This window comes from Lissotriton vulgaris, chromosome 1_2 (genome assembly GCF_964263255.1).
Source record: "Lissotriton vulgaris chromosome 1_2, aLisVul1.2, whole genome shotgun sequence".
Taxonomy (NCBI): domain Eukaryota; kingdom Metazoa; phylum Chordata; class Amphibia; order Caudata; family Salamandridae; genus Lissotriton; species Lissotriton vulgaris.
This window is the reverse complement of record NC_141686.1, coordinates 185,642,617-185,648,823: the sequence shown is the minus strand read 5'-3', so window position 1 is coordinate 185,648,823 and position 6,207 is coordinate 185,642,617.

Genomic DNA, 6,207 nt, shown 5'->3' with positions numbered 1-6,207 from the left:
GTTTGGCTGTTTTGCAGGACTTGAATGAAACAGGAAAAAGTCTAAGTAACATAAAGTTTAAGCCAACAACCACTGAAGAATGACCTGTCCCAGCAAGACCTGACGGGATTCCAAATATTGGGGATCTGGTCAGAGAAAAGATTGCGGTGAAGAAGGAATTTGGGCCTTCTTAAAGAAAAGCAGTACCTGTCTTAGCTATCAGCGGAACAGGATCAGTAGTACTACCTCCACTTGCTGGTAAAAAGGAAAACAGAATTGTTTCCATCAAGCTGGTGAAACCACAAACATGTGGCCTATAATAAATAGCAGGCCCAGTGGATTACCAAGAAATAGCAGAAGACCAAACTTTGCTACAATCCAAGAGGTTCAAACTGAGAGACTAATCACATTCGATAAACCTGCAGTAAATAGAAAAAGGACTATGCAACAAAGCCATGGAACTGGTGCCTCTTGGAACCCAAATTGCAACAATTCCTGATGATACACCAACCTACAACGATGTAGCCTCAGACTGTACAAATGTAAAAAAAGAAAATGCAAAGATCAATGGAAATCCGGAAGCAACCCCACCAATTGACAGAACTGCATCTGGCTATTTTATCAACTTTGATGACTTTTCTGATGATCCAAGTGAACATGGAGACAAGCCAGCAACAAAAACTTTCAAAGAAAAAATAACCGAGCTTTTTCACCAACTAAAAGAAACATATCTGAGTTCACCATGGATTGAATTTTGGACTGTGTTAGGTGTACTTTTCCTCCTGCTTTGGCTTATCATGGTTTTATACTTGGGTAAATTCATTGATGGAAAATATAGTACAATGGACACAGCAAGTCAGAACATCAATTTGGTCCTAAAGACTCACAGATCCTCTCACATCGAGAAAAGAGAACTATCATCAGTGAACATCACAGCCAATCCAATACCTGGGGGTATAGCATGGGACAGAACTGAATATGAAATTTATGGCCCGATTGAGCTCTTGAAGTATCCACACCAGTTTTAGGTTTCCTTAAGTGATTTTGTGATACCAAGTTCTTTTTCTGATGATTGGGACTTTGAAAATATTAATAATATGATGTCAGATTTAGTAATGTTAGCTAAATTTATAGAACATGATTATTTACAAGGTTCCTCAAATTATGAAGAATTATACTGTTACAATCACTACGGTCATCACTATTTGCATAAATCTGCGCAACCTAGAAATGTTTTTACTTATAATCAATGGGAACATTGTCCAACTCCACCAAAAGGAAGATCGAAGACATTTTTTGAGAAATTTCCATACTTCTCAGGGTTTAACAACAGTGATCCAGAAATGTTTTATTTTAAAATGTTAAATAAGACAGGAATGAAAACAATGTTGACAAATACTAAATTAATTTATTCTGAAAAGTTTTATGACAGAATGTCTTCATTTGGTTTTGAATTTTGGATAAGTACCATTGAAACAAAAATCATCTGGGGAACAAAAGACTGGCAGGTACAAGGTTTAGAATCATTATTTAGAGCCTACATGATCCCAGAATATTCCTAAATGATACCATTCAACAAACTACTTGTCTTGGTTTAGCTAAGATAAAAGACTTAAATAAACCGTCTATTCCGAAGCCCATACCTGATAGTAATAGTACTACGGATGTGGAAATAGACATATCCCATATTTTTGACCAAAACAGAACAAATCCTGATTGGAAAAAATGGTTGATCTGGCCCACAGACACAAATAACTGTCAAGATAGATTCCTGAACAAAAGACAGAGGTTCAAACTGACCAGGTGAGACCCAAGATATTCCCAGAGACAACATCCGGGATAGTTACAACATACAGTGTTTCCCAGGTCACGGCCATTGAACAGTGGCTCTCCTCAGGCTGCGACTCTATTGCCCCTCTGAAACGGATCACCTCTAAGCGGGAGAAGGACGCCAACCTATGGTTTAATGAGGATCTTAAGGCCACTAAACTAGCGGTACGTCGAGCGGAGCGGGCCTGGAGGAGAAACTACTGCCCCTCACTGCGACTGGAGTTTATCAACATTCTGACTCAATATAAGAAGGACATCCTGGCGGCTAAAACAACTTACTTTTCCTCGAAAATCCTCGCAGCTGAGAACCAATCGAAGGAAATCTTCTCGATTGTGCACAACAATTTCTTCATTCAGAAAATAGCCACCATCAAAGCCAATATCCCCCCCCTCTCCTACTTTTACGGATCCCCAGTGTGTCCCCCCCCAAGGGGCAACTCACTTCCCTCCCTTCTCTGACCAAGGAATCCCTGACCTCCATAATTCCACTCGTCAAATCCGGCTCCCCGTTAGATCCCTGCCCTGCCCACATCCTCCGTCACATCTTTACTACTTGTCCAGACCCCCCCCTTCACCTCCTCAATAGCTCTCTCTCCCAGGGCGTGGTACCTAAACCACTCAAAACAGCAGTCATTGTCCCCATCTTGAAAAAGCCGGGCGCAGACCCCTCAGTCCCCGCCAATTTTCGCCCCATCTCTCTCCTGCCTTTCCTGGTAGAAAGTGCTCGAGCACCATGTCACCTGCGCTCTGAGCTCTTTTGTGGAGAAGAACGGGGCCCTTGCCCCCCGCCAGGCCGGGTTCCGCCCCGCACACTCTACGGAGTCCGTAGTCCTTTCGGTCCTAGACAACCTCAGGGAGGGAATGGACACTAACCAGACCCAGGCCTTGGTTCTCCTCCATCTCTCAGCCGCTTTTGACCCGGTTGACCATACCATCTTGCTTTCCCGTGTCAGGGCGGCGGGGATCGGGGGCACCGCGCTGGTTTGGTTATCTTCCTTCCTGAGCGACCGCACCCAGGCAGTCCGCCTGGGTGATTTCACTGCGGACTTTCGGAAAGTTCAGTGCGGGGTCCCCCAAGGCTCTCCCTTTCACCCCTTTTGTTTAATCTTTATATTGCCCCTCTTATTTTCTCACTACAACAAATGGAGGTCGCCGTATTTAATTATGCGGATGACCTCCAGCTTGTCTTTAATCTGTCTTCTTCCCCTACTTCTGTTCTTAACTTTCAATCTGTCATGATCCATATCCGGGACTGGATGAACCACAACCATCTGAAACTCAACCCAGACAAGACTGAGCTGGTGTTGATGGGTGGTTCATCCAGCCCCTGGTCGTCTTTATTTTGGCCCCCTTCCCTAGGCCCTCCACCTGTCCCCTCTACCGCAGTAAAAACATTGGGCATTAAACTCAATTCTCAACTTACCCTTCACTCCCAGGTTAGTTGTGGTTTCTTCTTCCTTTCTTTCACTGCGCACTATACGCAAGGTGTCCCGTTTCTTTTCTTTTGACGCCCTGAAATTGATCACCCTGGCTATGGTCATCTCCCGCCTGGACTACGGCAACGCCTTATATGCAGGTATACCTGCATATAGTTTAAGGCGTCTGCAGCAGATCCAGAACCAGGCGGCGCGCCTGGTGTTCAAACTTCCAAAATCTCACCACATCACTCCCCTCCTCAAGTCCTTACATTGGCTTCCTGTCCGTGCCCGTGTCCAGTTTAAGCTTGCTTCTATCACCTTTCAAGCGCGACTGGGAACGGCACCGGCTTTTATCTCATCTGAGATCATCCCCTATGTTCCCTCCAGGGAACTGCGTTCATCCACCCAATCCCTTCTCACAGTCCCGCGGTTCCGGAGAAAGAAATGGGGAGGCTCGATATTTGCAACTCTTGCCCCGCTCCTCTGGAACTCCCTGCCTCTCCAGCTCAGAGCCTTAACTCTCTATCCACTATTCCAGAAACAGCTCAAAGCACATCTGTTTACCAAATCTTTTAATTAGTTCATTAGCAGCTTTTGTTTTCTTTAAACTCTGCTCCTGCTTCCCCGCCCAGATATCTGTTAGTTGTAGCGCCATGAAACCGCTGGTGTACGTGCGCTTTATAAATAATTTTAAAAAAAAAAGAAATTATGCCTTGAGTGGCTACAGAAATCCACACTGGCTGAAATTAAGCAACACTTGACTTTACTTAAAGAAGGTGCTGACTTGCGAGATTTCATACTGGGACCTCGCAAACACCGTCAACAACGTTTCATAGCGGCCCGTATATACGCTGCATACAACGAAGCTTGGAAAGTAATGCAAATTGAAACAGCAGAAAAAATACGAGAAATTTTGGAGTGTGAAACTCCTTCTTCAGGACAGGAAATGCACAAAATTCCCCACCTTACTCACATGGATGTGTATATGAAAGTGTATTATACAAAAACTGTGAACTATAGGGGTGTATGTACCTAAAATGTAGTTCAACACGTAGTCTCTGCGCCCAATTGGCGGTTTATCAAGACCTGGAGGGAGAGAAGTACATAATCAATACCTTTCTCATTATGCATTAGTAACTGTCATGTAGGTATCAGTGACCTTAAGGACAAAGAATATGCATATATATATATATATATATATATATATATATATATATATATATATATATATATATTAACGTTCCACAAGTGTCCACACTTGAGATGCACTCCCCTATGGCAACTTTCGTTTATCAAGGCAGCAGCGCAGAAGGTAAATCCACAGGCAATATCACGACAAGCCTTACGCGTTTCAGATACTCTATATCCTTGTTCACAGGCAGCGAGCAGCAAACAAATGAAAGGCACAGAGACTGCTGTTTGTATTACTCCAATACCTTTATTGGCCTCAGGTGTGGCCTCAATACTGCAATGTCTCATGGGAACTGTAGTCTTTGATTTGCGCCATGAATCTAAATTATTTTCAAATATTTCCCTTATTTTGTGTCATAATTCACATTCTATAGAATATACCACTGCGGGATGCCAAATTACATGCCTCTAGGATGTAGAGAAAGTACATAAAAGTAACATTGAATCCATACTGGGCGTTTTTTTTACATCTCCGGCCATCTGGTCACCCAATGGAAATGGGTAGGATATACTACAGAGTATGTGGTCCACTATAATTCTTGAAGCGTATGAGGTACTGACTTAATTCAAATTGTAATATGTAGCTAAGACATGTACACTTTTTAGTTGCAACTCTCATGTTTGTGGCTTATAGGGACACGGTACAAATCAAGTGTAACCTTTAGGTATGTTTTTCTTTTTCTCTTTCATGTATGTTGAAGAACACTTTATGCTTTTGGCTATAATTCACAACCTTTATATAATAGAGACATAATTAAAACAGCACATTGTTCCAAGTCATGTGCTACTTACCCATGTGAATTATCATGTATGTGCCATATTGCAAAATGTGAAGTTGAATGTATGATGTTTTTCAATTACGTTACATTTTTGAAAAAGTATGCCTTACATTTTGTCCCATTGTTCTGAAACCATACAATCTGGATCTATAATTCAAAGTGCAGCATAAAGCTCACATCATGCCACTGTCCTGTGTCCATGCTTGTGCCATGCTTAGAAGTGGTGAGAATCTTTCAGTGATTAAATGCATGTTTTCAAAAAAAAACCTCAATTATTTTCAAATATTTCCAGTATTTTGTGTCATAATTCATGATTCATACTAGATAGAGCTTTATTTGCAAATGCAACACATTCTATTGAATATCCCACTGCAGGATGCCACATTAAATGCCTCTAGGATGTAGAGAAAGTACATAAAAGTAACATTGACTCCATACTGGCCGATTTTACATCTCCGGCCATCTGGTCACCCAATTGAAATGGATAGGATATACTACAGAGAATGTGGTGCCCTATAATTCTTGAAGGGTATGAGGTACTGACTTAATTTAAATTGTAATATGTAGCTAAGACATGTACACTTTCTAGTGGCAACTCTCATGTTTGTGGCTTATAGGGACAAGGTACAAAACAAGTGTAACCTTTAGGTAAGATTTTCTTTTTCACTTTTATGTATGTTGAAGAACACTTTATGCTTTTGGCTATAATTCACATCATCAAAGGGCAGCATAAAGCTAGCATCCTGCCACTGTCCTGTGGTAATTTTCATGCCTCTGCCATGCTTAGAGGTGGTGAGAATCGTTCAGTGATTAAATACATGTTTTAAATAAAAAAAATCTCAATTATTTTCAAATATTTCCCGTATATTGTGTCACAATTCATGACCCATACTAGATAGAGCTTCATTTCCAAATGCAACACATTCTATAGAATATCCCACTGCAGGATGCCAAATTACATGCCTCTAGGATGTAGAGAAAGTACATAAAACTAATATTGAATCCATACT